General features: G+C 45.8%; 3 non-coding genes across 3 annotated transcripts; 2 read left to right on the plus strand and 1 right to left on the minus strand.

Annotated features, from left to right (window-relative positions):
- Positions 1-2,639: 2,639 nt before the first annotated feature.
- trnaw-cca (transfer RNA tryptophan (anticodon CCA)) lies at positions 2,640-2,711 on the minus strand. Its single transcript has one exon. It is a non-coding gene; the product is annotated as a tRNA-Trp (tRNA).
- A 10,220-nt stretch (positions 2,712-12,931) lies between these two features.
- On the plus strand, positions 12,932-13,005 carry trnan-guu (transfer RNA asparagine (anticodon GUU)). The gene has a single exon. It is a non-coding gene; the product is annotated as a tRNA-Asn (tRNA).
- Positions 13,006-23,858: 10,853 nt separating this feature from the next.
- Positions 23,859-23,931, plus strand: trnav-cac (transfer RNA valine (anticodon CAC)). The gene has a single exon. It is a non-coding gene; the product is annotated as a tRNA-Val (tRNA).
- Positions 23,932-25,906: the final 1,975 nt, after the last annotated feature.

The following is a 25,906-nucleotide window of genomic DNA, read 5'->3' on the forward strand; positions in this document are numbered from 1 at the left end:
CCTTCGGATCCACCGGTGGGGAGAGAACCGGTGTCTGGCTGTGAGGATGCTCTCTTTAGGTTTGAGCTGTTCCTGTACCAGCGTTACGAGCTCAAGATATGTTATTGTCTTCTCTGGGACTAGCAGGTCCCTGACAAGGCCATAGACGGTGGGCCCACAACTACTGAGCAGGATAGCTCTGCACTTATCAGCCAGCGAGGTCGGGTCGTCTCCCCCCACGTCATTCGCAATAAAGAAGTGTTCGAGCCTTTCCACAAAGGCCTTCCAATCTTCCCCATCGGCGAATTGTTCAAACGTGCCAAGGTTAGCCATTGTCACATGGAAATTCGTATTCTCGTCACCGGTTATTGTGTCTGTAAGCACTCTCGTAATGACTCCACGAGGTAAGGTATTGTACTTGAACTGTGGTGACCTTAGTCCACTTATTGCAGCTCCTGAGTGAGGGTACAGGACTGTGAGCTCCCTTTTATACCTGGTTACCTGTCGTGTACAGGTGACCCCGAGGTCTCCACCAGTTGCACCCTCTGGTGATACAAGCATAGTGCATACAGTGTGAAGATACATCCAATGCTCTTATGTAACTGTACATTGAGTGTACAGGGTGTATACTTATTTTATACATGCACAACAAAGATCATCGGTTAATTAATGGTGTTTTCCCGTGAAAGCAGGATAAAATTTAACAATGATTTAATTTCTGCATTTAGAAAGACATGGGTTAATCACGGATAGTCAGCATGGATTTGTTCAGGGAAGGTTTTGTCTGACTCACTTGATTGAATTTTTTGAGGAGGTAACCAAGTGGATCGATGAGGGCAGTGCGTACGATGGAGTGTATAAGGATTTTAGCAAAGCTTTCACCAAGTTCCCACCTGGAAGACTGGTCACGAAAGTAAAAGCCCATGGGATCCAGGGCAAAGTGGCAAGTTGGATCCAAAATTGGCTCAGAGGCAGGAAGCAAAGGGTAATGTTTGATGAGTGTTTCGGACTGGAAGGATGGTTCCAGTGGGGTTCCACAGGGCTCAGTGCTAGGTCCCTGGCTTCTAGTGGCAACATCAATGATCTAAACTTAAATATAGGAGGTATGATTAAAACGTTTTCAGGTGATACTAATTTAATCCAGAGAAGTGTGAGGCTGTGTATTTCGGGAGGGCAAACAAGGAAAGAAACACACATTAAATGGTCCGACATTGAGAAGTGTGGAAGAACAAAGGGACCTTGGAGTGCATGTCCACAGATCCCTGAAGGTAGCAGGCCAGTTGGATAAGGTGGTTAAGAAGGCGCACGGAATGCTTGCCTTTATTGGCTGAGGCATGGGATAGAAGAGCAGGTTGGTTATGTCTGAAATGTATAAAACACTGGTTAGGGTACAGCTGGAGTACTGTGTGTAGTTCTGGTCACCGTATTACAGGAATTATGTGATTGTACGAGAGGGTACAGAGGAGATGAACGAGGATGTTGCCAGGCGTGGAGAATCTTAGCTATGAGGACAGATTGGATCGGCTGGGTTTGTTTTCATTGGAACAGAGGAGGCTGAGGGGAGACAACATTGAGATGCATAAAATGATGAGGGGCCGAGATATAGTGGATAGCAAAGGGGTCAACAATCAGGGGGCATATATTTAAAGCAATTGGTGGAAGGTTTAAAGAGGATTTGAAGGTAAAATTCTTCATGCAGAGGTTTGTGGGGGTCAGGAACTCGCTGCATGAAAGAATGGCGGAGGCAGATACCACATGTAAAAAGTATTTGGATGTGCACCTGAAGTACCGTAACCTGCAGGGTTATGGACCCAGAACTGGAAAGTGGAATGAAGCTGGATCGCCTCTTGTTGGCCGGGGTGGAAGTGATGGGCCGAAATGGCTGCAAACTTCTATCATTCTATAATTCTATGAAAAATGTAAATGTCCAATGTGGGTGTCGAAACTACGACCCTGAGATTAAAAGTCTTATATTTCACCGACTGAGCTCGCCAGGCTTCTGCCAAACATACCGTTCTCTCACTGATTGCAGACAGGCGCCTGTTGGCTCCGCCCCAGATGTTTAAACTTGCTGTCGAGGAACTGCCAGGATCTTCTTGAATGGTGGACCAGACTCGAGGGGCCGAATGGCCTACTCCGGCCCCTAATCCTTCCATACTTATGATCTTATGACCTTTCACAGGAGAACAAACTTGCCCCTGAGCATGCATGAGGAGAAAGCTACAGAAAATATTCCCGTCTGTGAGGCGAACGTGTTAACCGCGACACTGCGGAAACATCTCCACTTTCAGCACCAGGTCAGACGGAGATGTTAAGCGAGCAGGTGAGCTGCTGAATCCCAGTTTTAAGGAGTTGGTCGTGGTGTCAAACAATGAGTTTCGCTTAGTGATTAAAAATAATAAATGTCAGAAGTTGGATTCAAACCCACACCTCCAGAGAAAACTGCGATCTAATCACAGCACCTCAGACCACTCGCCGGTGTGTGTGGTCACCTGCAAGTTGATTTTGAACTTGTGTGTCCTGGCACATGAATTAAATGAGGGCAGCAGGCGTATCTCTGCCTGACACCGGGGAAACAATGAGACAGACCTTGGAACAAAAGTCTGGTTATTGCCAAACAGCAAAGAAAATATTAATTCCGGGATTACCCAAAAGAACAGTGACCTCGACGTGATTTGAACACGCAACCTTCTGATCTGGAGTCAGACACGCTACCATTGCGCCACGAGGCCTACACAATGTGTTTGAGATGTTCCTCTATATGAAGCTTTCACAACAGAAGGGGCTTTAAAATCTCGTCCCATTCCCACCAGGTGTCAGAAGCAGTGCTCACCTGCCAGTCACCGTATGTTTTTTTCTTAAACTTTTGTGTTGTTTTCATGGAAAAGCATCATTAATTAACCCCTCACCTTCACTTGCACAATGAGAGAAATGCTAACTGAGGGACAGTCGATACTTCAATCATTTGTCCTGTGCTTTGGGGAGCGGGTAGGGAAGTGGACCTGAGTCCATGATCACATCGGCCATGATCGTATTAAAAGGCGGAGTAGGCTCGAGGGGCGTATGACCGACTCCTGCACCTATTTCTTTTGTTCTTATGTTCTTCAGCATGTTAACCCATTTTACACACTGTATTGCCGATGTCACCAGGAATCTGGGGCAACTTTTGTCAAATTTAACAACACCGGTTATTCCTTCCGTGCAGATAAATTAGAATCAGTCGTGAAGATAAAATCCCATGGTGATCATTTTCAGATTCAACGCAGTAGGATTTCAAATAAAGTGAAAGAATTTTACAGTGAAAAGATTTGGAAGTGTTACTTGTATTTGTATCTTTAATTAAACTTTGTGGCGTCTGACTCCCGTTCATGCCTCTGCTGAATAAGAAAGGAGGGTTTGACGTTGACCAGACTGCACTGTCCCTGATATTTGTGAGCTCATCCTTTATATTCAGTGGTTTCTCGCCCTTTGATGGGCTGCAGTGTAGCGGATATCACGTTGGCCTCACACGCGAAAGGTCCCCGGTGGATCCGTTTTCTCTCACTGAAAGTTATCTATTTATTGGTTAAATAAAGAGCAATTCAGGAATAAGGGAGCCCTTTTACCAGGAGAATAAATAGCAAATAACGACAGCAAACGCTGGAAATCTCAGCAGGTCAGGCAGCATTTTCCAGGAGACTAAACTCTCCTCCGATTGTTCCCTTATAGCAAGTTTAAACATAATGTTTCTACCCAGAATCAAACCCGGTACATTTCATGTATAAAGCAAATGTGATAACCACTACACGACAGAAACCTCTGGCACAACAGCCCCAACAGAGGGGAGCTGACCAGTGAGCTCCCTCTGTGCTGATCGGGAATGTGTTGGCTCACCTGAAACAACTTCTGTCCCACACTGAAAGTTCTCAATCCTTCTCCTCCACTGCCCTTTACAGAAATGTCACGGATCACCCAGCCACCGTGTTCACTTCCATATCCTCACAGTGGGGCCACAGAGGCTCCTACTGTCTCCCCGCGATCAGCGAACTCGCCCAATTTACAAAATTAAACCCCCAACACGTGCCCGGCAAAGGGCAGGAGAAGCCAGATCGTCTGTAAGCTCGGTCTATCACAGAAAGTATTGGTATTCATGGTGATTACAGCAATTATTAATCGTCTCACAGAACTCAATTATTTTTATGCGATGAATTGATCGAGAATTGAAATCAGTTTAGTGCGCCGGATCTTAACCCCTCGACCACCAGGGAACGGTTATGATACATGTAGATATATTCATATATATTTATATATGAACCTGAATATCAACGGCTCGCTACCGAGACCTCATGGTGCAACGGGAGTGCGTCGAACTTTGAGTGAGAGAAATTGTTCCACAGTGATACCCATTTCATCTTTTGTTCCCTTTTAAACGCTAGAAACTGAGACAGGGGGAATAAATAGAGAAATAAAAGCACAGGGATATAGAGGAAGAGAGAAGGGGAAAGATACTGTCCCCACCCAGAACTAATGCAGAAACCCCTCAGCTGCGCTCGGGGTGGCCACCCACAGCCTGGATACATTAACGGGAGAACACCAGCGGCAGGTCGGGGCCATAAAAGGAACGGCGAGCGGCCCTGGGAGCAGCTTGGAGATCCCAGGAGAATACTCCAGGGAGCAGCGCGAGCTGGTGCAGGAGGGCGGCGGCAGCGGAGAGTGACGTCATCAAGGTCCAGGTCGGTGATTGGAGCGTGGGCAGATACAGCAGGAGCGGCGAGATCGGGGCGAAGGAGCGGCGAGAGACTGTAGAGGGACGTGATCGGGGCCCAGGGGAGGCATGAGTTTGGGACCAGGGGCCCAGGGGCAGCACGGACCAGCCCACACTGCGATATGTGTGCACACTGGGTCCGTGCAGCAGAGCTGGTCTCCAGTCGTCTTGGTTAACCCTTGCCACTGGACCAAGACCTCGCTCTGTCAAGCCCGTGTGATGGCTGGGGTGCAACGGCCACCACACGTTAAAAAAATCCATGCACAGGCATCTTCCACCCTTCGGGATGTAGTTTGGGTCCTTCATTGAAACGCCTGTGAACTCATCCTTTTTCGACGTGAAAGCAAGACATCCTCGTTTCGAGGGACCGCCTATGATGATGATGATGATGGATACATTAACGTCCCAACAGCTCATTGACTGCAGGAGTGGGACCGTGCGGCACTTCAGAAAACATGTCGAAAAGGCAAAGTCACTGATTCCGTCTCATGTGCTGCTCCGATCAAGAACAGCAACACACACTAAAAATGCTTCAATAATGGTGACATCTTATCTCCACATTTGCTGAGCAGGTGGTTTGTTGGTCGAGGGGTATGATTCTTGTTTCGCAGTTGTTACTTGAAATTTGCAGAAAAATCCTGGTTTCAAATCCCAGACCAGCCTTGAATTTGTTTTGAAATTTTGCAAAGAAGGACTTGCATTTCTGCAGCGTCTGTCAGGAACTCATGATGCCCCAAAGCGCTTTACAGCCGTTGAGTTGCCTTTGAAATGTTGTAATGTGAGGAAAGATGTGCCCAAATCACCTCAACTCTTTGCAAACGAGTTCATAGAATCAAATAAGTTTACAGCACAGAAGGAGGCCATTTCGGCCAATGGTGTCCGCGCCGGCCAACAAGAGACTATCCAGCCTAATCCCACTTTCCAGCTCTAGGTCCATAACCCTGCAGGTTACTGCAGTTCAGGTGCACATCCAAGCACTTTTTAAATGTGGTGAGGGTTTCTGCCTCTACCACCCTTTCAGGCAGTGAGTTCCAGACCCCCACAACCCTCTGCGTGAAGAAATATCCCCTCTAAACTTTCGACCAATTACTTTAAATTTATGCCTCCTTGTTGTTGATCCCTCTGCTAAGGAAAATAGGTCCTTTCTATCCACTATATCTCGGACCCTCATCATTTTATACACCTCAATGAGGTCTCCCCTCAGGCTCTGTTCCATGGAAAACAAATCCAGCCTATCTAATCTGTCTCATGGCTAAGATTCTCCACTGCCGGCAACATCCTCGTAAATCTCCTCTGCACCATCTTCAGTGCAATCATGTCCTTCCTGTAATATGGCGACCAGAACTGCACGCAGTACTCCAGCTGTGACCTAACCTGCCCCACCGACCCCATCTCTTGTATTCTATGCCTCGGCTAATAAAGGCAATCATTCCATATTTCTTCTCAACCACCTTAGCTACCTGGCCTGCTACTTTCAGGGATCTGTGGACATGCACTCGCTGGATTCTGGGGAGGACCCAGCAGATTGGAAAACTGCAAATGTAATGCCCCGATTTAAAAAGGGAGGCAGACAAAAAGCAGGAAACTATAGACCAGTTAGCCTAACATCTATGGTTGGGCAAATGTTGGAATCATTTATTAAAGAAGCAGTAGCAGGACATAGAAACATCGAAACATAGAAAATAGGTGCAGGAGTAGGCGTTCGGCCCTTCGAGCCTGCACCACCATTCAATAAGATCATGGATGATCATTCAGCTCAGTACCCCTTTCCTGCTTTCTCTCCATACCCCTTGATCCCTTTAGCTATAAGGGCCACATTGAACTCCCTCTTGAATATATCTAACACACTGGCATCAACAACTCTGCAGCAGAGAATTCCACGGGTTAACAACTCTCTGAGCGAAGAAGTTTCTCCTCATCTCAGTCCTGAATGGCTTACCCCTTATCCCTTAGTCTCCGACCCCTGGATCTGGACTTCCCCGACATCGGGACCTGTCCAGTCCCGTCAGAATTTTATATGTTTCCATGAGATCCCCTCTCATTCTTCCAAACTCCAGTGATCTCTCGATCCCTTGATTCCCAGAGACTCGAAAAATCTATCTAACGCAGCCTTGAATATATTCAGAGACTCAGCATCCACAGGCCTGTGGGGCAGAAAATTCCAAAGATTCATATCCCTCTGAGTGAAGAAATTCCTCCTCATCTCTGTCTTAAATGGCCGACCCCTTAACCTGAGACTGTGCCCCCTGGTTCTAGACACTCCAGCCCGGGGGAAACAACCTCTCAGCATCTACCCTGTCAATCCCCTTCAGAATATTGTGTGTTTCAATGAGATCACCTCTCATTCTTCGAAACTCCGGAGAGTATCGGCCCATTCTACACAATCTCTCAACTTAAGACAGTCCTCTCATCCCAGGAATCAATCTGGTGAACCTCTGTTGTACCACCTCCCAGGCAAGTGTATCCTTCCTCAGATAAGGAGACCAAAACCGTGCGCAGTACTCCAGGTGTGGTCTCACCAGGGCCCTGTACAATTGTAACAAGACTTCCTTACTCTTGTACTGTGGGCTATATATTAGGTACTATGGGCCGAGTGCCCTGTTTTTTTGCTGATTCGATGGTTGTATAAAAAGTTATTAAAATTTGACAGTTGCTCGGGAAACATATTTGTATTTCCTTCAGTGCACTCCTTACTCTTCAAGGGCTAGATTTTCCCCAAGCAGTTTTGTCGGCGCACTGACCTCAAGCGCATTGACTTTGCGCGCTGGAAACGGCTTGGGGAAAAACTCTCCCCATCCTGGCCGCTGTGTACAGTCCCCGGAGTCCTGGCGTGGTGTCGATGGTGAAGTGGGGGGCGGAGCCAAATGCCTGCGCCGAAACCACTGCCGGCACCTTCGCACATGGGCAGTAGGGAGAGAAAACTTGGCACTCGGCCATTTTTAAACAGTGTCAAACCCGATGAAAAGCACAGCAGCTTCTCAGCTTCTCCGGTCGCTCGGCGGGCTCTCCCCCCGTCCCTCCCCGATAAAACGCACAGCTCCAGCAGCTGCAACTTCTCCGGTCCACAAGCTCACACTTCTCCGGTGTGTAGAGGCAGTATTTCCCCTTCTCTCTTCCTCTTGTCTATATCCCTCAGCATTGTTTTCTGGATTTATTCCCCCGGCCTCATTTTATGTGTTTAAGAGGGAACAAAAGATGAAGTGGGCGACACTCTGGAACAATTTCTCTCACTCAAATGTATCTATTTAATGAAGTGAAATAAAGTGCAATTAAAGAATAAGGGAGAAGCCACTGTCACCCTTTTGACAGGAGAATAAACTCGCCCATGGCTGTTCATCCACAGAAAGTTTAAACATAATCTTCCTGCACGGGATCCTTTCACGTGGAAAGCAAATGTGATAACGGCTCCACTGCGGAAACCGCTCTGACCAGAAGTACAGCAGAGGGCAGCTGACCAGTGAATGCCTTCTGTGCTGATCGGGAATGTGTTGGCTCACCTTAAACAACTTCTGTCCCTCACTGACAGCTGTCAATCCTTCTCCTCCGCTGCCCTTTACACAAACATGTCACTGATCCCCACCCACCACCCCACATCCCCATCGTGTTATCTTCCATGTTAGCACAGTGGGGCCGCGGAGACACCTACTCTCTCCCCGCGGTTAGTGAACTCAGTCAGTCTGTAAAATTAAAGGGGAACAAGTGTCCCGCAAAGGGCAGGGGAAGGGAGAGAGTCTGTAACCTGGGTTTAATTGTTTGTCAAAGGCTACCCGTCCTGTTGTGTATTTCCAGCAGTTTCCTACTTTCACAGGTGGAGATACCGGGGCTGGACCATGCTACTAAAATACAATGAGGTCGGGATAAAAGTTCCTCACGTACTCAGGGCAAATTAAATGATTGAAGTTCTACAATGGATTAATTAATGATGTTTAAATCAACGAATCTTTTTTTCCACATGAGATGCATGTAACTCTTTCTTATAAGGTTTTAATTTTGATGGAAGTGCAATTTCCCTGGCCGGAAATCGACCCAGGGCCGCGGTGGTGAGAGCGCCGAATCCTAATCACTGGACCAACAGGTAATGCTGCATTGCTGCATCGCTGCATCGTAATGCTTGGTGTCATTATTGTCCTTTTCAATCCACTTGTTTCACACCGAAACACATCGTAACCTTGATCTGAATTTAACGCCACGTCATTCTTTGAAATCACCTTTAAATGATTGGGTAAAACCACTCCTTGTACCACCGAAAAACAGCTTCGATTCCAGGTCAGGGCGGTAACTTCTGTAACAGCTTTTTTCAATTCAAAACCTTATAAGATTGAAGACATGCAGCTAATAAGAAAAAATAAGAATTAATTAAATCACAGTTAAATAACCGATCACCTTTTTCAGGATGAAATAAATATTAATATAGCTACTGAGGGACAGTAGTATCTTTAATCATTCATTTTCTCTTTACATGTGATGAATTTTTTGCCCGATCTCATTTACATGCTGTATGAGAAATTGTAAGTGTTTATGACTCAGTTGTAAAACCATTGATTGTGTGTGTGTCTATTCTTGATAGGAGGAGCACTTGAGACCAAAGTTCCAGTTCGAGATATGCATCAATAGAATCAATTTTCACCAGTTCCTTTAAACCCAATAACATAATTTATTTTGATTGGACTGGATGGAGGAACATGATCCATGTAAAAAATTGTTATCGTTTTACTTGTGCTGAATGCTCATAAAAGTATTGGAGTGGGAACTCACTGGATAACAGCAAAGCTTGCAATGTTTGCGGAATATATTCGTGAAGCCAAAATGCACAATGACAACCCGGAACTGTGCGGCACCGAATCCTCGGGGAAAAACATTAAAAGGCTTCGCCCGGAGATGGGTTTGGATTACCCACCTTTCAGTTACCAGCCGAATGCACTAAACCATTGCGCCACAGATACACACTGCAAGACATGCAAAACCAGGGTGTCAGTCAGTTAAAGCTTCAGATTGCTCCGACCGGGATGGAACTTATCCACTCTCAGTTGTACTTTTCCCAAGTAAAGTGTGGGACATTCATTGTGGATGTGTGGAAGCAGTCTGGTCCCGCACACTGCAGACACTTCCATGTCACCACCAACCAGCTCTCCCACAACCGGTGTGATCTACCTTCCAGCCTTCCGGTGCCTTGTCTGTGATGAAGTATGGTTCAAAAGTTTTGGAATAGTTGGTTCCATGGTGTAATGGTGGGCCCTCTTGATTTTAAATCTAGCGATCTGAGTTTAAATCTCGGTGAAACCTAAATTCTTGTTGTCCCAGCTGCTGAAAATTTGGGACAAACAAGTGAAAGACACCTGGTGCTGGTGGGCAGTTTTGTTGCCTTTTTCATTAATGCTTGATCTACAAGTCTAGTTGTCAAATTGTGTGCTCAACCGTCAGTTATCTGCTGCAAATCAGCGGAGGACAAATCACTTTGTTGTCTAATGTTGCCTTTGCCTGCACAATGTGTGCTGAGATTATCTGTACAATATGCATTCCGCAGAATGAATAAAAGCAATGCTTTTTGAAATGCAGGCACTGCATGTTTTGCACTCGATAAAACGTTGCATTTTCTTTTCATTAATTTTACATTAATGCATTGCAATGCCAACGCACTTTTTACGTGGCAAGATCGATAATTAGCAGAGCGTAATGAAGACATCGCAAAGTTTCTGTTTAAAGAATGGACTCAGTCGAGAATATTTTGTGGATTTTATTTTTCTGAGGCTATTTTCCCTATGCTGGGGACACCCTGCGCAGATATGTAAAAAAGCTGGTTTTGTTAAAACTCCAGAGACCGCATGGCAGTTCGCTCGGACAAAAGAGCTGTCAGTCATCCAATGACAAAAGAGCTGTCGGCCAGGAAGGGGGGCCACTGACAAAGCCACTCTAATTTGTAAAAGCACTTCTCACCTCCATCTCAGAAGGAGACACAGAACAATGAACCCACCAGCCTGGCCAGCCAAGGAGGAGCTAGGTCTTTCCCAACACAAAGGCTCAGAGAGATACCCAGACTAAGGGCCATCAGCCCAATGCATGGGAGGGATGGCCCATCACTGACTAAGTACCCGTGCTTAGAAACAAAGGGGTTTTAAAGATTGGCGGACAAGATAGGGGTAGCAAGACTCCCAGAAAGACAGGGTCCTTTCCACTTTATTTTTAGCTTGGAGCTTGGTGTGAAGCTTGGAGCTTGCAGCTTGCAGCTTGTGTCTAGAGAGAGCCCCCTCTCCCTCTCGCTCTCGCTCCACCGATCGATGTACCAGAGGAAGGGGCCGCAGTACTGCAGAAGAAGCCACTGAGACTGAAGACCAGGCAGTGACTTCCCACAGCTGAGCTGAGCAAGGAAACGGGCTGCGTGTGGTGGTGAACATGGTCGCGAGTGTCCCAAGCCAGTAACCAGATATCCCAGGCCAGCTGGGTAAGGGCTCAGGGTTTTCTCAGAAGTGAAGCTTTCCAGGGCTATTCTGGGGAGGGTAATTCATTGGTAGGGGTGGGGTTAGAATCCACCAGGGAATTACTGCGTGTTACTAGGTTCATTTCTGTACTGTATGTATGTTGTTTGTAACCGGGATTTTATTCTCCACAGAGACAGTGATTTCTTTTAGCAGTGCATGTTTTAGACAGTGTATGTTAGACCAAATAAATATACTACGATTTATCACTGAAGCATCCCTTTCCATGACTCATTTAATTTACACTCTGAATAATAATTCCGGATCTAGAACTTTCGTAAGGTGGGGGCGATTCAAACCGTCCATCTGGCAATTGGGCGAGGATCACAAACACTTACAATATTTACTAAAGGATATACTTGCTTTGGAGGCAGTTCAGAGAAGGTTCACTGGGTTGACTCCGGAGATGAGGGGGTTGACTTATGAGAAAAGGTTGAGTAGGTTGGGCCTCTACTCATTGGAATTCAGAAGAATGAGAGGTGATCTTATCGAAACGTATAAGGTAATGAGGGAGCTTGATAAGGTGGATGCAGAGAGGATGGTTCCACTGATAGGGGAGACTAGAACTAGGGGGCATAATCTCAGAATAAGGGGCTGCCCATTTAAATCTGTGATGAGGAGGAATTTCTTCTCTCAGAGGGTTGTAAATCTGTCGAACTCACTGCATCAGAGAGCTGAGAAAGCCACGACATTTAATACATTTAAGACAGAGATAGCTTCTTAACTGATAAGGGAATAAGGCTTATGGGGAACGGGCAGGGATGTGGACTTGAGTCCATGATCGGATCAGCCATGATCATATTAAATGGTGGAGCAGGCTCGAGGGGCCATATGGCCTACTCCTGCTCCTAGTTCTTAAGTTCTTATGTTCTGAATAGCGACACACAAAAAAATGCTTTGATCATGGTTACACCTTATCTTCACGTTTGTCAAACAGTTGGCTCGTTGGTCTCGGGCTGTGATTTCCCTTCGGAGTTGTTAATTGAAATTTACGAGGGGTCCCAGAGGAGCCCTGATATTGCTCGCATATTTTGAAATTGCATCGAACTTTTGCAAAGAAGGACTTGCATATCTGCAGCGCCTTTCAGGAACTCATGACGCCCCAAAGCGCTTTACAGCCATTGAGTTATGTTTGAAGTGTTGTAGTTTGGGGAAAGATGTGCCCAGATCACCAAACATGTACCTCAACTCTTTGCAAAGAGTTTGGTGCAAATAATCAGGCGTCTCAGGGACTTGGACTTTCTTTGAATAAGTTCTGCTTGTACCTGCATTCAAGCTTGAAACAGCAACTGGGCTTCCATCTCACGGGACGTTTGGGGTTGATGTGCGTTGCTTTCAATCTTTGAAATTTCACCAAGCAAAGAAACGGTGAATCCAACTGTCCCTGTAAGCATTTAGTTCCCGTTTAATCACAGGAATATCCGCAGTCAGGAGCTGAAAAGGAATTCAAACCTAATACCGGCTTCGGGACAATCAGAATACTTTGTCACAGACAAGGCACCGGAAGGCTGGAAGGTAGATCACACCGGTTGTGGGAGAGCTGGTTGGCGGTGACATGGAAGTGTCTGCAGTGTGCGGGACAAGACTGCTTCCACACATCCACAATGAATGTCCCTCCATTTATTTGGGAAAAGTACAACTGAGAGTGGACAAGTTCCATCCCGGTCGGAGCAATCTGAAGCTTTAATTGACTGACGCCCTGGTTTTGGATGTCTTGCACCTTATACTTCCATCAGTCTCTGTGGCGCAATGGGTTAGCGCGTTCGGCTGTTAACCGAAAGGTTGGTGGTTCGAGCCAACCCAGGGACGAAGTGTTTAACTGTTTTTCCCCGAGTATTTGGTGCCGCACAGTCCCAGGTTGTCATTGTGCGTTTTGGCTGCACGAATCTATTCCGCAAATGTTGCCAGCTGTGCTGTTATCCAATTAGTTCCCACTCCAATATTTTATGAGCATTCAGTTCAAGTAAAACGATAACAATTTTTTACATGGATCATGTTCCATCCAGCCCATTAGAAATAAATTATGTTACTGGGTTTAAAGAAACTGGTGGAAATTGATTCTATTGGTACATATACAGAACTGGAACTTCGGTCTCAAGTGCTCCTCCTATCAAGTATAGACACACACACAATCAATGGTTTTACAACTGAGTCATAAACACTTACAATTTTAAACCATTCTCATACAGCGTGTAAATGAGATAGGGATAAAACTTCATCACATGTAAAGAGAAAATGAATGATTGAGGATACCACTGTTCCTCAGTAATTATATTATTATTCATTTCATTCTGAAGAAGGTTATCGGCTAATTAACGGTGATTAAAAGAATTCTTACTTTTGCACGTTGGCTGCATGTCGTCAATTTTATAAGGTTTTGAATTTAAAAATGGGTTACAATGCTGGTTGAATACATGACCCCAAAGTCTTTTTGGGATCACAGGTTGAGTCTCTCTGGTGGTTTACGCTCTCTTGTAGAGCGCCTGAGTTGGGGCTCCGGTTGTTGGGCGCTGGCCTGTGTGTCTGCTGTTTGCGGTGCCTCAGGCCTATCCGGACTGCCCACAGTGACTGGGCTCTCCTCCCTTTGGTTCCGGTGTTCGGTCACCTGTGCTAGAGTGAACTCTCTATCATGTTCTTCCTCTGCTTCTTCTATGGGGTTGCTGAACCTCCTTTTTGTTTGATCCACGTGTTTGCGGCAGATTTGTCCATTGGTTAGTTTAACTACCAGAATCCTATTGCCCTCTTTGGCAATCACAGTGCCTGCGAGCCATTTAGGCCCTGCAGTGTAGTTGTGGACAACAACAGGGTCGTTTACACCAATATATCCCCTGCATTCCTGTCATGGTAGTTATATTGTGATTGGCGCCTGCTCTCAACAATTTCTTTCATGGTGTGGTGTATAAGGGATAACGGGATTTGAGCATCCTTATCATTAGCAGCCCTGCGGGTGGAACCCCTGTGAGCGAGTGTGGTCGGGATCTATTGGCCAACAGGAGGCGTGATAAGTGGCTTTGTAGGGAACCCCCTTGGATTCTGAGCATCCCCTGTTTGATTATCTGCACTTTTCGTTCTGCCTGGCCGTTTGAGGCTGGCTTGAACGGTGCCTTTCTGACATGGTTAATTCCATTGCCTGCCATGAAGTCCTGGAATTCAGTGCTTGTGAAGCACGGGCCATTGTCGCTGACCAAGATGTCCGCTAGACTGTGGGCGGCGAACATTGCCCGTAGACTTTCTACCGTGGCAGAGGATGTGCTTGAATTTAAAATGTCACACTCGATCCATTTGGAGTGAGCGTCTACTACAACCAAAAACATTTTTCCGATGAAAGGACCTGCGTAGTCATCATGGATGCATGACCAAGGCTTGGCGGGCCATGGCCAGGGGCTAAGGGGGGCTTCCCTGGGCGCATTGCCCAGCTGGGCACACGTGTTGTACCTGCGAACACAAACTTCCAGATCTGCATCTATCCCTGGCCACCAAACGTGTGACCTGGCAATTGCCTTCATCATGACAATGCCCGGATGCTCATTGTGGAGTTCTCTGATGAACACCTCTCTGCCCATCTGGGGCATGACTACGCGGTTTCCCCACAGTAGGCAATCGGCCTGAATCGAGAGTTCATCCCTGCCCCTGTGAAATGGTTTAAATTCCTCAGGGCATGCCCTGTACGTGGCTGCCCAGTCCCCATTCAGGACACATTTCTTGACTAGAGACAATAGCGGGTCTCAATTTGTCCAGACTTTAGTCTGACGGGCTGTCACGGGTGAGCCATCGGTTGCGAAAGCTTCAACAGCCATGACCATCAAAGCGGCATGCTCGGTAGCCCCCTCAGTGGTGGCTGGTGGGAGCCTGCTGAGTGCATCGGCGCAGTTTTCAGTACCCGGTCTGTGCCGAATTGTGTAGTCATAGGTGGCTAACGTGAGTGCCCACCTCTGTATGCGGACCGATGCGTCTGCATTTATGGCCTTGTTGTCGGCCAAAAGGGACGTGAGGGGTTTGTGATCTGTCTCCAGCTCAAATTTCCTGCCAAACAGATACTGGTGCATTTTCTTTACCGAATATACACATGCGAGCGCCTCCTTTTCTATCATCCCGTAGCCCCTTTCTGCCTGGGACAGACTTCTGGAGGCATAAGCTACCGGCTGTAACTGACCCTTGGCATTGACAGGCTGCAACACAAACCCGACATCATAGGACGACGCATCGCACGTTAACACAAGTTTCTTACATGGGTCATATCGCGTTAACAGATTGTTGGAACATAACAAATTGTGTGCTCTATTAAAAGCCCTTTCATGGCTGTCCCCCCTAGACCCATTCGAGACCTTTGCTTAGGAGCACGTGTCGCGGCTCTAGCAGCGTGCTCAATTTGGGAAGAAAGTTACCAAATAGTTTGGGAGCCCCAGGAACAAACGCAGCTCCGTCGTGTTACGGGATCTGGGTGCTCTCTGGATCGCTTCCGTCTTGGACGCAGTAGGGCTCATCCCGTCTACTCCTCCCCTCATCCCCAGGAATTCTACCTCTGGAGCTAGGAAGATGCACTTCGCCTTTTTCAGTCGCAGCCCTACCCGGTCCAGTCTGCGTAGCACCTCCTCCAGGTTGTGGAGGTGTTCTTCAGTATCGTAACCCGTGATGAGGATGTCGTCCTGAAAAACCATCGTCCCTGGAATCGACTTGAGGAGGCTTTCCATATTTCATTGGAAGATTGCGGCGGCCGAGCAAATCCCGAACGGACATCTGTTGTACTCAAACAACCCCTTGTGTGTCGTGATGGTGGTCAGCTTCTTCAACTCTCTCGCCAGCTCCTGGGTCATGTAAGCTGAGGTCACGTCCAATTTTGAAAAAAGTTTTCCACCGGATAGCATCGCAAAGAGGTCCTCCGCTCTCGGTAGCGGGTACTGGTCTTGGAGTGACACCCGATTGATGGTGGCCTTGTAATCACCATATATCCTGACCGACCCATCCGCCTTGAACACCGGTACAATCGGGCTCGCCCAGTCACTGAATTCGACTGGCAAAATGATACCTTCCCTCAGCAGGCGGTTCAATTCACCTTCTATCTTTTCCCGCATCACGTACGGCACCGCTCTGGCCTTGTGGTGTCCTGGCCTGGCTTCCGGGTTTATGTGAATCACTACCTTGGCCCCCATGAAAGTGCCAATGCCGGGTTGAAATAATGAGTCAAATTTGTGCAGGATCTGTGAGCATGAAACTCGCTCCACAGAGGAAATAGCATTAACATTGCCCCATTTCTAGTTCATGACAGCAAGCCAACTCCTCCCCAGTAGTGCGGGACCGTCCCCCAGGACAACCCAGAGTGGCAACCTGTTCTCCGAATCTTTGTGGGTCACGATTGTCGTGGCGCTGCCAAGCACCGGAATGATCTCCTTGGTGTATGTCAGTAGCTGTGCGTCAATCGGTGATAATTTTGGCCCTACTGGCCTTGGACGCCCACAACCTTTCAAACTATTTGTTACCCATCAGGGACTGGCTAGCCCCCGTGTCTAGCTCCATTGATACTGGGATGCCACTGAGGAGCACTTTCATCATTATCGGTGGCGTCCTGGTGTATGAACTGTATACGTGCTCCACATGAACTCACTGAACTTCAGCTTCCAGCGATTTCCCCCAGCGTTCATTTCTGCAATTTCTGTAGGTATTTTGCTCATCTCTGCAACCTTCGGCTGAGTTTGTGCCTCCATGCCTCCAACATGAGCTGTTGTTGGAAACAAAAGATCCCTTGCTAGTCAATCGTCCCTGACTACCCCTGTGACTGTCCTTGAGTGTGCCATTAACAGGTGTTGATGGCCCCATTACTGGCCACATTGTCCCTTGCAATGGTGTGAATCACCGTTCTGCTTGCCATTATCTCTGTCGAACTCCCCCTCTGGGTTCGACTGCATGTTGGGGCATGCCCGATTGCCCTTGTCTGCCTGGAGAACTGTGTGCTGCTTCAACAATGTTGATTCTCTGTCCCAACCATTCCTTAACACAGTATCTCTCGTCTATTCTGCTAGCGGCCATGCTCACGTGGTTTAAATCCCAGTTTCTCGTCACCATTGATACATCCTTACTATACAGCAGAAATGCACACGAGGCCCATGCTTGAGAGAAGGTCAGTCTGTGGCCTGTCCTTTATTCCTTAGCACTCAAGTGATGAAAGTGGGTGGAGCTTCCCCTTTTATACCTGAAGGTCCAGGTTAAAAGTGTCTCCCACAAGTTCACCACCTAGTGGTCATTGTTCTCACAGTGTACAACTGAGGTCAGATTATATATGGGTTACAATGTTGGTTGAATACATGACAATAAGCACTTAAAATTTTAAACCATTCTCCTAAAATACAGTGTGTAAACGAGATAGGGATAAAAGTTCATCACATGTAAAGAGAAAATTAATGATTGAAGCTAGTAAAAGATCCTCTCGGAATAAGTGATCACAGTATGGTTGAATTTGTAATACAGATTGAGGGTGAGGAAGTAGTGTCTCAAACGAGCGTACTATGCTGAAACAAAGGGGACTACAGTGGGATGAGGGCAGAGTTGGCTAAAGTAGACTGGAAACACAGACTAAACGGTGGCACAATTGAGGAACAGTGGAGGACTTTTAAGGGGCTCTTTCATAGTGCTCAACAAAAATATATTCCAGTGAAAAAGAAGGGCGGTAAGAGAAGGGATAACCAGCCGTGGATAACCAAGGAAATAAAGGAGAGTATCAAATTAAAAACCAATGCGTATAAGGTGGCCAAGGTTAGTGGGAAAATAGAAGATTGGGAAAATTTTAAACGACAGCAAAGAATGACTAAGAAAGCAATAAAGAAAGGAAAGATAGATTACAAAGGTAAACTTGTGCAAAGCATAAAAACGGATAGTTAAAGCTTTTACCAATATATAAAACGGAAAAGAGTGACTAAAGTAAATGTTGGTCCCTTAGAAGATGAGAAGGGGGATTTAATAATGGGAATCTTTATGGGTAGAGCTGCAGAATACCAAAGGGCAAAAAACGCTAGTGGGAGTTGTGTACAGACCTCCAAACAGTAGCAGTGATGTTGGGGAGGGCATCAAACATGAAATTAGAGATGCGTGCAATAAAGGTGCAGCAGTTATAATGGGTGACTTTAATATGCACATAGACTGGGTTAACCAAACTGGAAGCAATACGGTGGAGGAGGATTTCCTGGAGTGCATAAGGGATGGTTTTTTAGACCAATATGTCGAGGAACCAACTAGGGGGGAGGCCATCTTAGACTGGGTGTTGTGTAATGAGAGAGGATTAATTAGCAATCTCGTTGTGCGAGGCCCCTTGGGGAAGAGTGACCATAATATGGTGGAATTCTGCATTAGGATGGAGAATGAAACAGTTAATTCAGAGACCATGGTCCAGAACTTAAAGAAGGGTAACTTTGAAGGTATGAGGCGTGAATTGGCTAGGATAGATTGGCGAATGATACTGAAGGGGTTGACTGTGGATGGGCAATGGCAGACATTTAGAGACCGCATGGATGAACTACAACAATTGTACATTCCTGTCTGGCGTAAAAATAAAAAAGGGAAGGTGGCTCAACCGTGGCTATCAAGGGAAATCAGGGATAACATTAAAGCCAAGGAAGTGGCATACAAATTGGCCAGAAATAGCAGCGAACCCAGGGACTGGGAGAAATTTAGAACTCAGCAGAGGAGGACAAAGGGTTTGATTAGGGCAGAGAAAATGGAGTACGAGAAGAAGCTTGCAGGGAACATTAAGACGGATTGCAAAAGTTTCTATAGATATGTAAAGAGAAAAAGGTTAGTAAAGACAAACGTAGGTCCCCTGCAGTCAGAATCAGGGGACGTCATAACGGGGAACAAAGAAATGGCAGACCAATTGAACAAGTACTTTGGTTCGGTATTCACTGAGGAGGACACAAACAACCTTCCGGATATAAAAGGGGTCGGAGGGTCTAGTAAGGAGGAGGAACTGAGGGAAATCCTTATTAGTCGGGAAATTGTGTTGGGGAAGTTGATGGGATTGAAGGCCGATAAATCCCCAGGGCCTGATGGACTGCATCCCAGAGTACTTAAGGAGGTGGCCTTGGAAATAGTGGATGCATTGACAGTCATTTTCCAACATTCCATTGACTCTGGATCAGTTCCGATGGAGTGGAGGGTAGCCAATGTAACCCCACTTTTTAAAAAAGGAGGGAGAAACAAAACAGGGAATTATAGACCGGTCAGCCTGACATCGGTACTGGATAAAATGATGGAATCAATTATTAAGGATGTCATAGCAGTGCATTTGGAAAGAGGTAATATGATAGGTCCAAGTCAGCATGGATTTGTGAAAGGGAAATCATGCTTGACAAATCTTCTGGAATTTTTTGAGGATGTTTCCAGAAGAGTGGACAAGGGAGAGCCAGTTGATGTGGTATATTTGGACTTTCAGAAGGCTTTCGACAAGGTCCCACACAAGAGATTAATGTGCAAAGTTAAAGCACATGGGATTGGGGGTAGTGTGCTGACATGGATTGAGAACTGGTTGTCAGACAGGAAGCAAAGAGTAGGAGTAAATGGGGACATTTCAGAATGGCAGGCAGTGACTAGTTGGGTACCGCAAGGTTCTGTGCTGGGGCCCCAGCTGTTTACACTGTACATTAATGATTTAGACGAGGGGATTAAATGTAGTATCTCCAAATTTTCGGATGACACTAAGTTGGGTGGCAGTGTGAGCTGCGAGGAGGATGCTATGAGGCTGCAGAGCGACTTGGATAGGTTAGGTGAGTGGGCAAATGCATGGCAGATGAAGTATAATGTGGATAAATGTGAGGTTATCCACTTTGGTGGTAAAAACAGAGAGACAGACTATTATCTGAATGGTGACAGATTAGGAAAAGGGGAGATGCAAAGAGACCTGGGTGTCATGGTACATCAGTCATTGAAGGTTGGCATGCAGGTACAGCAGGCGGTTAAGAAAGCAAATGGCATGTTGGCCTTCATAGCGAGGGGATTTGAGTACAGGGGCAGGGAGGTGTTGCTACAATTGTACAGGGCCTTGGTGAGGCCACACCTGGAGTATTGTGTACAGTTTTGGTCTCCTAACCTGAGGAAGGACATTCTTGCTATTGAGGGAGTGCAGCGAAGGTTCACCAGACTGATTCCCGGGATGGCGGGACTGACCTATCAAGAAAGATTGGATCAACTGGGCTTGTATTCACTGGAGTTCAGAAGAATGAGAGGGGACCTCATAGAAACGTTTAAAATTCTGACGGGGTTAGACAGGTTAGATGCAGGAAGAATCTTCCCAATGTTGGGGAAGTCCAGAACCAGGGGACACAGTCTAAGGATAAGGGGGAAGCCACTTAGGACCGAGATGAGGAGGAATTTCTTCACCCAGAGAGTGGTGAACCTGTGGAATTCTCTACCACAGAAAGTTGTTGAGGCCAATTCACTGAATATATTCAAAAAGGAGTTAGATGAAGTCCTTACTACTAGGGGAATCAAGGGGTATGGTGAGAAAGCAGGAATGGGGTACTGAAGGTGCATGTTCAGCCATGAACTCATTGAATGGTGGTGCAGGCTAGAAGGGCCGAATGGCCTACTCCTGCACCTATTTTCTATGTTTCTATGTTTCTAAATGTGGAAATGGCTGAGACCTTAAACAATTATTTTGCTTCGGTCTTCACAATGGAAGACACAGAAACCATGCCAGAAATTGCTGGTCACAGGAATGTGGGAAGAGAGGACCTTGAAACAATCACTATCACTAGTGGGGTAGTGCTGGACAGGCTAATGGGACTCAAGGTAGACAAGTCCCCTGGTCCTGATGAAATGCCAGGGTATTAAAAGAGATGGCGGAAGTTATAGCAGATGCATTCATTATAATCTACCAAAATTCTCTGCACTTGCGGAGGTACCAGCAGATTGGAAAGCAGCTAATGTAACGCCTCTGTTTAAAAAAGGGGGCAGACAAAAGGCAGGTAACTATAGGCTGGTTAGTTTAACATCTGTAGTAGGGAAAATGCTTGAAACTATCATGAAGGAAGAAATAGTGGGACATCAAGATAGGAATAGTGCAATCAAGCAGACGCAGCATGGGTTCATGAAGGGGAAATCATGTTTAACTAATTTATTGGAATTCTTTGAGGATATAACGAGCATGTTGGATAGAGGTGTACCGATGGATGTGGTGTATTTAGATTTTCAAAAGGCATTCGATAAGGTACCACACAAAAGGTTACTGCAGAAGATAAAGATACGCGGAGTCAGTGGAAATGTATTAGCATGGATAGAGAATTGGCTAGCTAACAGAAAGCAGAGAGTCGGGATAAATGGGCCCTTTTCGGGTTGGAAATCGGTGGTTAGTGGTGTGCCACAGGGATCGGTGCTGGGACCACAACTGTTTACAATATACATAGATGACCTGGAAGAGGGGACAGAGTGTAGTGCAACAAAATTTGCAGATGACACAAAGATTAGTGGGAAAGCAGGTTGTGTAGAGGACAGAGAGGCTGCAAAGAGATTTAGATAGGTTAAATGAATGGGCTAAGGTTTGGCAGATGGAATACAATGTCAGAAAGTGTGAGGTCATCCACCTTGGGAAAAAAAAACAGTAAAAAGGGAATATTATTTGAATGGGGAGAAATTGCAACATGCTGCGGTGCAGAGGGACCTGGGGGTCCTTGTGCATGAATCCCAAAAAGTTAGTTTGCAGGTGCAACAGGTAATCAGGAAGGCGAATGGAATGTTGGCCTTCATTGCGAGAGGCATGGAGTACAAAAGCAGGGAGGTCCTGCTGCAACTGTATAGGGTATTGGTGAGGCCGCACCTGGAGTACTGCGTGCAGTTTTGGTCACCTTCCTTAAGGAAGGATATACTAGCTTTGGAAGGGGTACAGAGACAATTCACTCGGCTGATTCCGGAGATGAGGGGGTTACCTTATGATGATAGATTGAGTAGACTGGGTCTTTACTCGTTGGAGTTCAGAAGGATGAGGGGTGATCTTGTTGAAACATTTAAAATAATGAAAGGGATAGACAAGATAGAGGCAGAGAGATTGTTTCCACTGGTCGGGGAGACTAGAACTTGGGGGCACAGCCTCAAAATACGGGGGAGCCAATTTAAAACCAAGTTGAGAAGGAATTCCTTCTCCCAGAGGGTTGTGAATCTGTGGAATTCTCTGCCCAAGGAAGCAGTTGAGGCTAGCGCATTGAATGTATTCAAGTCACAGATAGATAGATTTTTAACCAATAAGGGAATTAAGGGTTATGAGAAGCGGGCGGATAAGTGGAGCTGAGTCCACGGCCAGATCAGCCATGATCTTGTTGAATGGCAGAGCAGGCTCGAGGGGCTAGATGGCCGACTCCTGTTCCTAATTTTTATGTTCTTATGTTATTATGTACCACTATCCCTCAGTAACCATATTATCATTTCTTTAATTCTGCAAAAGAAAGTTATCGGTTCATTGAACGTGATTAAATGAATTAATTTTTTCACATTAGCTGCATGTTGACATTTATATAGGGCTATTAGTTTGAAAACTGTGTTGTAAATATTATCTCCCTGACCAAGAATTGAACCTGTGTTGCGGTGGTGCAAGGGGTGGATTCAGTGAATTATTTGAATGTGATTTCAAGTGGCGTTTACTGCAGTGTATGTAGGTACCTTTAGTAATGACTCCACGAGGCAGGGTATGATACTTAAACTGTGTAGACATGTAGTCCTTTATTTGAAGCTCCTCGAGTGAGGACACCAAGCTGTGAGCTCCTTTATATACTGGGTTGCAGGTAACCTTTCGGTCTCAAGCAGCAGCACCCTCTGGTGTAGGTAAGGTGTGTACAGTGTAAGAGTACATTCAGTGTTGCATAACAGTGTTACAGACATCACACAGTAAACAGGCATGCATACACAACAGTTACAATCTTTTTCGGTGTGAATCAAGTGAACTGAAAATGACAATAATGTCATGAACTATAATGATGCAGCAGTAAAACGGTCTATCGGTCCCTGGTTGTCGAGTGGTAAGGATTCAATGCTCTCAACGTTGTGTCCTGGATTCAATTCCCACCCTGGGAAGTTGTACTTTTAATTCAAAACCTTATAAAAAAAAGAGTTCATTTATTTTACAGATCTATATGCAAATCTTTTATAAAAAATAAGAATCATTGACTTGAACATCATTAATTAATACATAAATTATTTTGTAAATCTTTTACCATTTATTTTGCCATGAGCATATGAGGAACTTTTATTCCGATCTCATTGGGTTTAATTGTGGTACAAATGACGAACCGGGGGCTGGGTTAAGGAAAGGTTTACGTGGTGTAGCCGTTATCATGTTCACCTCCCACATGAAATGTCCCTGGTTTGAGCCTGGGCGCGTGCTTTATTTTAGAATATATTTGCTGTGAAATACATTGAACAAAAGTAGCCCCAGGTTCCGTGTCTTATGAGCAATGAACATTTTAAACCAATCTCCTAAAATACAGGGTGAGTAAAGTCAGATTTATGGATTGAGTCGGCACAACTGGAGCTTTCTGGGAGTTTGGGAGTTTGACGACTTTGAAAAGAACATTTTTGACTTGTGCAGCTTCGGTCAGAGAAATGTTTGTGAAAAGATTTTTTCACAGAAAGGGATTCAGAATTACACCTTCTGGCTTAACACTTCTCTCTGGGCACTAAGTTTAGCAGTGGTTTCTGTAGTGTAGTGGTTATCACGTTTGTCTCACACACGAAACGGCCCTGGTGCGAGCCCGGGCAGAAACATCATTTTAGAATATATTTGCTGTGAAATAAATTGAAAAAAGTACCCCACGTTCCTTGACTTCTGAGCAATGAACATTTGAAACCATTTCAAAAATTCAGAGTGTGTTAAGTCAGATAGGGTGTAAAATATCATCTATGATGAAAGCTCCTGAAATTATTACAGTTCAGTTATTGAAGTATTGACGATAAGTCTGCAAAACAATCCGGGTGGGAATATTGGCCCAAAAATTCCGGTTGGAGGCTTCCCACGGGCAATTCCTTTCCGATCGGTGATGTTTTAATCACCCCACCTCCCACAGAGTTTAATTAATTGCATGTAATTATTTGAAAAAAGTTTGAATTAAAAAGTTACTTTCCGAACTCGGGCTCCCTCTGTGAATGCCTAACCACGAAACGAGCAGGATACACATTAAATAATTTAATTCCAGACTTCATATTTCCTTTGCTGTTTCACAATAACCAGACTTATGCTCCAAAATCTGTCTCACCGTTTCCCCGGTGTCAGTCAGAGAAGCACATGGGACTGAATCAGTGACTTTGCTTTTTCGACCTGTCTTCTGAAGCGCTGAACGGTCCCACTCCGACAATCAATGAACTGTTGGGACGTTAGTGTATCCAGGCTGTGGGTGGCCACCCCGAGCGCAGCAGAGGAGTTTCTGCATTAGTTCTGGGTAGAGGCAGTATTTCCCCTTCTCTCTTCCTCTTGTCTATATCCCTCGGCTTTGTTTTCTGGATTTATTCCCCCGGCCTCATTTTATGTGTTTAAAAGGGAACAAAAGATGAAGTGTGCGACACTCTGGAACAATTTCTCTCACTCAAATATATCTATTTCGTGAAGTGAAATAAAGAGCAATTAAAGAATAAGGGAGAAGCCACTGTCGCTCTTTTAACAGGAGAATAAACTCGCCCATGACTGTTCATCCACAGCAAGTTTAAACATAATCTTCCTGCACGGGATCCTTTCACGTGGAAAGCAAACGTGATAACGGCTCCACTGCGGAAACCGCTCTGACCAGAAGGACAGCAGAGGGCAGCTGACCAGTGAATGCCTTCTGTGCTGATCGGGAATGTGTTGGCTCACCTTAAACAACTTCTGTCCCTCACTGACAGCTGTCAACCCTTCTCCTCCGCTGCCCTTTACACAAACATGTCACTGATCCCCACCCACCATCCCACATCCCCATCGTGTTATCTTCCATGTTAGCACAGTGGGGCCGCGGAGACACCTATTCTCTCCCCGCGGTTAGTGAACTCAGTCAGTCTGTAAAATTAAAGGGGAACAAGTGTCCCGCAAAGGGCAGGGGAAGGAAGAGAGTCTGTAACCTGGGTTTAATTGTTTGTCAAAGGCTACCCGTCCTGTTGTGTATTTCCAGCAGTTTCCTACTTTCACAGGTGGAGATACCGGGGCTGGACCATGCTCCTAAAATACAATGAGGTCGGGATAAAAGTTCCTCACATACTCAGGGCAAATTAAATGATTGAAGTTCTACAATGGATTAATTAATGATGTTTAAATCAATGAATCTTTTTTTCCACATGAGATGCATGTAACTCTTTCTTCTAAGGTTTTAATTTTGATGGAAGTGCAATTTCCCTGGCCGGAAATCGACCCAGGGCCGCGGTGGTGAGAGCGCCGAATCCTAATCACTGGACCACCAGGGAACGCTGCATTGCTGCATCGCTGCATCGTAATGCTTGATGTCATTATTGTCCTTTTCAATCCACTTGTTTCACACCGAAACACATCGTAACCTTGATCTGAATTTAACTTCACGTGATTCTTTGAAATCACCTTTAAATGATTGGGTAAAACCACTCCTTCTGCCACCGAAAAACCGCTTCGATTCCAGGTCAGGGCGGTAACTTCTGTAACAGCTTTTTTCAATTCAAAACCTTATAAAATTGACGACATGCAGCTAATATGAAAAAATAAGAATTCATTTAATCACCGTTAAATAACCGATAACCTTTTTCA

Source organism: Pristiophorus japonicus, chromosome 20, assembly GCF_044704955.1.
Source record: "Pristiophorus japonicus isolate sPriJap1 chromosome 20, sPriJap1.hap1, whole genome shotgun sequence".
Lineage (NCBI taxonomy): Eukaryota > Metazoa > Chordata > Chondrichthyes > Pristiophoridae > Pristiophorus > Pristiophorus japonicus.